The 9,556-nt window shown below is 36.5% G+C and overlaps 1 long non-coding RNA gene across 6 annotated transcripts in view; it reads right to left on the bottom strand.

Moving 5' to 3' along the window:
* Positions 1-6,724: 6,724 nt before the first annotated feature.
* Positions 6,725-9,556, bottom strand: part of LOC114142039 (uncharacterized) — a 126,394-nt gene continuing 123,562 nt past the window's right edge. For all 6 annotated transcript variants that reach the window (XR_003594948.1, XR_003594944.1, XR_003594943.1 and 3 more), the window contains one exon: positions 6,725-9,068. This is a non-coding gene — a long non-coding RNA (uncharacterized LOC114142039). The remainder of the gene's footprint in view (positions 9,069-9,556) is intronic.

Here is a 9,556-nt window from a genome sequence, read left to right as displayed (position 1 = left end):
TTTTATTGGTGGGTGGAAACATTTCCAATATAAGAAAAGATACAGAACTGAAGAAAAAGAAGGCACCGTGCTGGGTGATACCTTTAACAATGCAATTTTATGTTCTTCAGCAACACAAGGCTTTGTCCTGTATGTGTATGTATAAGTGTATATATATATATATATATATATATATATATATATATATATATATATGAAACAGGCTTATATTATGAAAGACAGACGGGAGAAAGAGAGCAGGAAGTCACCATTTCTTCAGCAAAAACGTGTAATGGTGTCATATTTCACTCTTGTTTTGCTAGATTGCAAACATATGCAAATATGAAGTCAGAGTAAAGAGGTACTTTGACTTCATATTTGCCACAGTCACCTTTACACAGACTGTAAATAGTTGAAGTCAACAGCAGTGATATTGTAAGCTGAAAGTTAAAACTCTGTTCTTTTTGATTGGCACCTTGTCACCTGTCACCCAGACTTTGCTCATAACAATTTGATGCTGAGCAAGTTAACTGTCAAGTTAGTTTACATAGTAAACTAACATTTCACTCTGACAATAACAGAGCTATAACTGTATTGCATTTGTTTAAATGTTCAGTTAATATTAATTAATATGCACAAGTCATTGGCTTTCAACTAAGGAAAAGAAATGTGCTACATTGCATCGCACAGGAACAGTTTGACAATAATTTTAAAAAAAATGCAATCAATTGTGACGTGACTTTGAAAGCAGTGGCTGTTGACAGGTAATGCCTGTCTGGTTTGTAGTCTTTCTCAGTGTTCATCTCTTTCATACCAAAAATGAACTGCATACATCTGAAACCTCTCGACCAAATCACCACAAAGAGGAACTGCCAAAATAGTTCCGGAGTTCAGCAATCCTCACTTGCTTCTATTGCATGGTTTACATCGAGCTATACAAACTGACTGAAAGTTCAGTCAATTCCTGTGAAATGGTTTCACAGAAAGGTAAGACAGTTTTTAAACTTCAGAAGGTAACACCTCAGACCTCTACAAATACTTTTTGTCGCACAAACAGCAGACCAGTAAACAGTAAAAACATCTGCTCCTTTGCAGTGTTAACACAGGCATCCTTCTCCCTAGCAACACTATGCAAGTCATTATAGGGGATACAGAGATATTCCCAGGACAGCAGGGATATGTATTTTTTTTAAGTGGGGTCTGGGGCTTACCTGGTGTCTGTTCCCATTGGGTCATATCCACTAAAACTTCAACGAACAGTGCCCAGGAGGCATCCTGATCACATACTTATAACATTTTACATGTATATACTGCAAGACCAATTCAAATTCACCTATCACATCATTTTTCTAGAGAGAAAAAAGAAAAACAACAAAAAAAACAAAGATTGCCTTTCACATAAATAATCACTACCTTATCTATTAAGTATTAAGTAATTCAAAATTGCTGCCTATAGAGGTCAAGCTTAAATAGCAATGTTTGGCCTCCATGATCAAACATTTTCCTACTACATAGGTGAGTGCTTAGAATTCATTTTACAACATTCAAGAACTGCTAAAGTATTTAAAGTGGAACTTTGTGCCTCTTTAAGTTGTCCATCTCTTCCTCCATCCAACCATCCGTCATGAACAAGAAACTAAGATATAAAAACCTCCTTCACTTGAGGCTCCTAATCTAGTTCCCCAAAACCAAATTATGCTGCCATCTGGCTTGCACAGTGGCCGACTACGATGTTCTTCCATGCAGGCAGCAGGCTGGAAAAGTTTTGCTAATACTTTTTTGGGGCCAAACCTAACCGAGATCCTGAAGCCAAGGCTTAACCACCATGTGCTTGCTTGCAAACTGTCCTCCAAGGCACCATACTCGAGTCACTGTAACCTGGGCGAAGCTTGAATGTAATGGTGATCTGCCATTTATTTAGATTGCAGAGTTGCTCTTAGACCCACTCCTTAAGGACAATTTGCCATGGGGGTCCTTTTTAGAAGCAGAAGCCCCACATAATGTAGCTGTTAGCTCTTAAGGGCACTCAAGCATCTATCGTATCCTGGACATAAAACCGAATTAGAACATATTAGAATGCCAGTGAACTGCAGCCAAGAAACCAAAAAATCCAGATGATGAGAGCTGTTTTATTAGTTTTCCAACTCATTTAAATTATTTGCAGTCTCGGGAAACTACAAGGCAATTTAGCACCAATCATCTCTCACACCAATACTGCAAATCTTTACACAAAAGATCAATCATCCATCACCAGTCAGGCTTTTACACTTTCAATTGTGACAATTGTGCCACTGTAGGGCTACTATGCCTACTGCACGGGTAGATTATGGAATTGAGTTTGAATCAAATGGCAAAGTGGAATGATTTTTTTTTTTTTAGGGTTTTTAATTCCCATAGCAAAGAGAGTTAGCATATTGACAGAAACAAGGCATGGATACCTGGCACTAAACAAAAAGTAGTGATGAAAAGTGCCTTTAGGCTGAGCTGCTGTTGGGAGAAATGAACAGAGGAGGCATCTATTATCTGCGTCAGTGACAGGTGCACACATAGACACACACACACCCCTTCAGTACATATAATACCCACAAACACACACACAAACGCGCCTGCACGCACTCACAGCTCAATGGGTGGTCTGACAGAAGTGGTTCATTGTCCATGAATGCACCTAAAATTTCAGAGTGTTGCATCAGCCAGTCGACTGTTTTTGCTAAATTAGTTTGTCCTTGTTTCCTGGAGCCACTGAAACTGCAGAGCATGTGGGACAAATGGCACTTTGGCTGCTCCTATGAAGGGATTTCACATGACATTGCTTTTAAAGATTTGCTCATTGTATATTTGTCTTTAAAATGAATTAACAGTTGCTTATATCTCTCCTGTAAACACGTGCACAACAAAAGAAACAAGTGAATAATGAATAACAATGTGGTTGCATCTGTTGAAGAACACTTTCTGCAAAGGTGAGATTATGCAAATATGCTAATGATCCCTTTTTGGCATTGTTAATGCTTGACACTTGCTTGGTTTGTTTAACTAATTAAATAATTAATCAGTACATTACTTATTCATTTATTTGTTCATTTCATCAGTTATTCACTGAATCATGTAATATGATATAAAGGCTTGAATATCATCATGCATTAATTATAGTTTGACGGAAGCTCAAAAGTCATGACATGTCAGTCAGTGCTTCGTGTTATCTTAATACTCAACACTTTGCTGATTTTAAGAAAGATATTGTCTTCTCCCTGTGTGTTCTCATCTCTTTATTAAAAAATAGTCACATCTGCACATTTGGATTAATGTTCTTTTGATCTTTTTTCTGCAAATACCTGAAAGCTTGTAAAGCCATCTCTCAATTTGTTAAGTAAACAAGGGACAGCCATGCATGCACACCTGTTATGTATCTTTAAAAAATGTAATAGCATAGCAAACGGTGCACAGTTACAAACACAAAAGTGTCACCAACGTGTTTAGCAACCTGATCAGTCAGCCGTTAAAGTGAACAAGCACGCAAGGTTGGAGGCCGGGGGGGCAAATAGATAGCAATCTGAGTAAATGTAACACCTACCATTTTTTGAGCAGCATCATTGTTATTTGGCACAGATCCATCATTTGCTTTAGCTTTGTCAATTTCAGTAAATTGAAACATCTCTATTTTTGTATATTTTTCAGTAATTGAAGTTAAAAAGGAAAACTCACTGGCTGTTCAGACTGCTGTGTCCAAGCTAATGGATGTAAGTAGAACTAAAAACTGTGGTCAAAGAGATGCTCAAGCAACAGGGATAATACATCTTCACTGACTTACTGACTTACTCATCTTGCTCAGTTATGTTATTGGCAGTGGGGATTTTGAAAACTTCTTGGTGTTGGTCCACTGAGTTTTATCAAGTCTAATGTTATTGCAGCCACCTACCAGAAAATTTAAGAGGACTTCAAGACTTCCTCTTCTGAGAAGCTTCATTGAGACACTAGATTTCATTTTCCAGTAGGACTTGGTTATTGCCAAAAGTACTAAAAGCTTGTTTAACGACAGTTTTGTTATTGTGCTTGATTGGCCAAGAAACAGCCTTGATCTGAACTCCATAGAGAGTCTATGGAGTATTGCCAAGAGGAAGATGACAAACAAGTGACAACGCTGAGAAGCCCAAGGCCACTATTAGAGCAGCCTGGACTCAACAGTTCAGCAGAGTTACAGGCTGATTGCTGGATGGTGGCATAAAATACAGCCTCTCATCCAAGAGGTGCCACAACTAATTATTGAATGCATTCAGACCCCTTATATGTTCATCAAGTCAAGTTTATTTACATAGCACATTTCAGGAAAGGGGTAATCAAAGTGCTTTGATGTTACATTGCAGTGGCAAAATAAAAGAAAGTGATGAGAGGTTTAAATAGAGAATACAATTAAAGATTTTACAATTTTTATGAATCAAATGCAACTCTGAGCAGATTGATTTGTAACCTTGATTTAAATGAACTCATTTTTTAAACACAGTTTTCTGGAAATTTAATCCAGATTAAAGCAGCATAAAAAACTGAATGCTGCTTCTGTACTTTTTGTTCTGATTCTGCAGAGCAGACTTCAACCCGAAGACCTCAATGGTCTGGATGGCTGATAAAGCAATATCAAATCCTTAATGTAATTTGGTGTTAAGCCATTCAGGATTAATAAATCACCAAAATTATTTTACTCGTATTCTCTGGGTTTTCAAGAAATTGGTGTAAGGACTTTAGAACTGGGGTGATGTGCTCCAGGGGTGAACCGGGGGAGAAGATAATAAGCAATAACCAGTGATTGCTTTTTAACACTATCAATTAAACTTGGACCCCTATGCCAGGTTTCATCAAATTTGGATTGAAACTAGTAGTGGTCATCAAATAATAGTAAACCGGCAGATATTGATGTACACACAGAAGCAGCAGTTTTCCAAGTCCTGACAGATTTCAGATTCTTGGCTTTTTATGTCTTTGCAGATACGTTTGTTCATGTGTTCAGTATTCTTTCCCTGTACCTTTCTCCTTCATTACTTCTAACTTAATTCCAGAAAAATTTGCTTTGATTATTTTTTAAGGATTATTTTGATTGTAATCGACAGTCGGTGTGAATTTTATGTCATTAGCAATACCATTTCTTTTCTTCCTGAGAAATGCGTTGATTTTTTTAAAACACTTTTCCACTTTATATGCTGCAGAACTCAGCAGCTTTGCATACATTCAGGTCCTCAAATTACTGTGGAAGAATGTATTGATGAAACTACGCAATAACAAAGAACTAAATTATTAATGAAGAGCTGTCTACATTCGATGAGAAAACCTTAAGATTAAATATTGAACATCTTTTCACACTGATGTAATTTGGCGCTATACAAATAACAGATTTGATTTGATTCATAAAAAATGTTAAAGCACAGAGCAGATATTTTGAAGGTTCGATATTTGTGGCCCGCTAAATTTTAGAGGGCCACACAGAGAGTTATGATGGGCTGGATTTAGCCCATGGTCCTCGAGTTTGACATGTGCGGTTTACACCAACACAAAAAGGCCCATCCAAAAGCACATAAGTTTTCTGAAACTGCAGTCGTGAGCCATTTCTAAAAAAAACAAATACGCTTTCAACATAGTCCTTGTTCTTATATGTGCATGGAAGCAGATACTGTAAATGTTTCACTATCCTGCTTTTCTTTTTTCTTCTTTTTACTGTAGAGAAATCAAAAAGTTGCGCTGTGTCTGAGCATTGCTGAGATCCACATAGATGTGGAAGCACACATCCACGTGTCGCCGTCAGGCCTGCAAGACTCAGCAAAACCTACCAGCTGTGCTTTTCATCAGGGTAAAGGGGATTCAGGGTGTGTTATTTTACAACATGCAAGGACACAAAAATTGGCTGCCTGTTCCTGGTGTTCTGCAAGGCTCACATCTTAAATGATGGCAATGCTGTTCCTGTGTGTCTTCCTTCTCTTACAGCACTGAACATGTCTTTTGCACAGTTTTATTCTCCCCTTTGCTAAAATGGTTTTTGTTCTATTTTATTTGATCCCACTTGTGACAACAATCTCCCATCCACAACTGGTACATTTAACTCCAAACTAAATCTACAGGATGACAAACATGGTAATTTTTTACTTCTTTCTCCTGTTTTACTTGCTCTATTTCAAGCTGTCCTCTTCATTGTCTTTGTCTCATGTTTGTGTTTCCCAATCCATCCCTGCTTTCCTGTCACATGCTCATCGCTTTCATTCTTAAAGGGGGGCTATTGTGCTCTGTTCTGTACTGCTCTGACCTTCCTGTTATTTTGCTGCATTTTTAGTACCTCAGTATCAGGTGCAGTGAGTGACAGTTATTGGTCTGGTGTCAGTGGTTCAGGCTCAGGCGTTACCTCTCTTTAAGGCTGATCTCATTTCCTGCACACTTCCTCTGGGGGGTTAACGGCTCGTGTACTTACACATATCCTGGCTAAGGTACATAGGGGGGGAGGGAGGGGGGAACAAAATAGACTACGCAATAGCCTAGGCAGCAAACAAGTGGAAAATTATGTGTATTGAAATCCAAAGTTAGCTTTTTCTGAAATTGAAACTGTTTGGGATTTTATTTTTTCTTCTTTTAATCCGTTATTTTCTGTTTCTCTTCCATGTTTTTTGAGTTCAGTAAGTTGGAAGAATTGTGTGGAACAATATTCTTAACTTCTTTTTCAAATAATTTCTTTTCAACTCAAGGAGCAAATGAAAGACAAAAACAAATGCAATGAAAAATAAATCTTTTTTTTAATATTTTGCACTGACAACAGATACATGCAGTAATAAAATATCAGGTGCTGGTCACTTCAAACATTTGCCTATTTGTAATGTTGTTTAGGATGTCATCGTTTTTTCCAAGTATGTATTATCTTGTCACTCCAAAAATTCAATTGAAAATAAATAATCGTTATGTACATGTTCGCAAAGATCTGCAACTTAACTTTGTTTACGGCCGACTCATTATAAGTGAGTCAGTCACTTAGGTAATGAACTGGCGATTGGTCTATTGTGTGCCCAAACATATATTTTTGTAGTTCCATGAAAAGTACATTTATTTTTTCTGCCTAATTTTGTTTGCACCATATCAGAATGCAAAAACACAAAACGTATTCGGTGTAATGTCCGAACAAATCAACCATTGCTAATAAAGTGGAAGCTGAAAATGACTTGCCTGTTCGATTCACAAGCGATTTAAATCGGCACGTAAAATTTGAATTTTCTTATGAAAACTTGAATTATGTCGCAGTAAGTACTTGACATCCATAATATTTTTTTTTTCTCTTTAAACCTTGTAATGTAGAGTATAAATCCTACTTACAATATACAATTTGCACTACATAGTTTCTGTCCCTAACTCTTTGATTTTTCTCTCTGGCAGACCTGTTTATCACGAGCAGAGTGAGAGGAAGTGTGATAAACTGTGTATGGAACATACAGAAGGGGCCCTGTCTGGCTACTGTAGCCAGGGTTAGTAACCACAGACAAAGATGGAGAGAGGCAGATAGCAGGGGCCTAAAACTGCTTGCTACATTTGTGTGACAGGGCCGACCCCAGCTTGATGTTTTTGATACCCTACCCGGCTAAAAATGTTTCCCTGTGTGAAGATGACATATTTTTCTTAGGGCTTTCTGCCATTACGTATGGTGGCTATTTAAAGCGCTTAACCAGGTGTAATTATTATTTACAATTTTTAAAAAAAGAAAATAAACATATATTTTCTTAAAGTTTGGTACAAATGTATTTACAAGTAAACACTGTTTGGTTAACATTGCACAGCCTGCATATTGCAAAATTTTAGTGTTGAAAGACCCAAGAGCACTAATGCATGTATAGGTACCATGTCCATATTTGCTAGATTATACACTTAAAAACATTGCCCCGGTATTTCCGTATGTGAGAACAGAACATTCTTTGCTTTTGTAAAATGTATGACACTATACAGTTGAAAACAGAAGTTTATGTACACTGAATAAAATGCACATTTTTTTGTAATTCTGATCTAAGAAAAACGAAGTTGGATCTAATTTGACTTCACACGGTGAAAAAAAAATGTGTATGTGTCTTTTCATTCATGCACATAGACTTCTGGTTGTAACTGTATATGCATTCAAGAAGTAAACTATGATATTCCAAGTATTACATTAGATTCCCGTTATAAAATAATCTTTTGCTTTGTTTTGTTTATTACATTGATTTGTGATGGCCAGAAATCAAAACTGATATACAAACTTGAATAATTGTCCATCTATTTAAGAAATCTCCATGCCAAGAACTTTGAGCAATGCTTATCCTCTCTTCGTTTAGCATTCAAACCTGTTTTGTCCTCATATGACATTTGCAGTTGCTATCATGAGCTATGCTTTCACAAGTCCTCTGAGCAGGAAAAAAATCTCTTTGTACACCTTTATATTACATAGATTTTTCACAGAGCAATACAAAGTTCATTAATAATCCATGCTGCAATGATAAAAGTTAAACTCCTCACATTTTTATTGTTACAAGAGCCTGAGTTTAGGCATATTTCTCCTCTGAGCTATGCATATTGCATGAGTGCAGGTCTTTAATGCTGTTTTTGTTCCCCAGTGACCAATGTTAGACAACCTCCATTATAGTAGATACAATCCAAGCTTATGATGTTAAGCTCTGACCTTAGCTTCTTTAATTTATGGAATCTTGAGTAAAAGGCTTGTCTTGTATAAACAGGGCCTTTAAATTGAGTTTCATGGGTTAAATTATACACAAAAAGAATATATATATATATATATATATATATATTAATTAAATGCTCGTCTCAATTTTACAAATGCAAAGCTGTGCTTTACTATACAAAACATGCAAAACCATTTGAGACCCATTTAACCACTTCTGCTCAGTGAGTAGTATGCTATACAATTTAACATTGATACCACAGGATGATGCTAAAGCTTCAAACATACAAACACACAAAAAAATGTCCTTTCATCTTTTCTTCTGTTTTTCTTTCCCTATCAAGACATTCTCCTCTCTATCGGCATCTTCCCTCTGCCTTTTTATGCAGGCTTGTTTTTTAGATCTTCACTCCTCCGGAACAGGCTGCAGAAAGACATACACAAAGAGAGAGGTATGAATGCAGGTATCAACAGATGTAATGATGTACTTTGTCTATCCATATGCTGACAGAAATATTTTTTTTTGAGGAACATCAAAGGATTTAAGTATAACTGCAAATCCCATTATTCCCAATTCCAAGTTCAAAGACCAGCAGGATTTGCTAGTGTATATTCCAAGTAATCAGCATCAACTAGAATCAGAGGTGTATGAAAAGTACAAATAAACTTTCCATATACATGTTTACAAATTTGCGTACAGTGCAACCGTATTGAATTTGTAGTTAATGAGAAGCCTTTAGTTTTCACACTTGAAATTCTAACTTCAGGGAAATTATGTAATTTTTTTTTAGCTTTAAACTTAAAAATCTGAACTTCTATGTAAAAGCAGAGTCCATTATTTAACTGCTTACTTCAACCCAGACATGCAGCATTAATGGAAAATGTCTTCTTTGTTTTAAATATTTGATACAG

The sequence above is a fragment of the Xiphophorus couchianus genome, chromosome 3 (genome assembly GCF_001444195.1).
Source record: "Xiphophorus couchianus chromosome 3, X_couchianus-1.0, whole genome shotgun sequence".
Lineage (NCBI taxonomy): Eukaryota > Metazoa > Chordata > Actinopteri > Cyprinodontiformes > Poeciliidae > Xiphophorus > Xiphophorus couchianus.
Note: the sequence above shows the minus strand (reverse complement) of the source record. Positions and strands in the feature narration are given on the sequence as shown.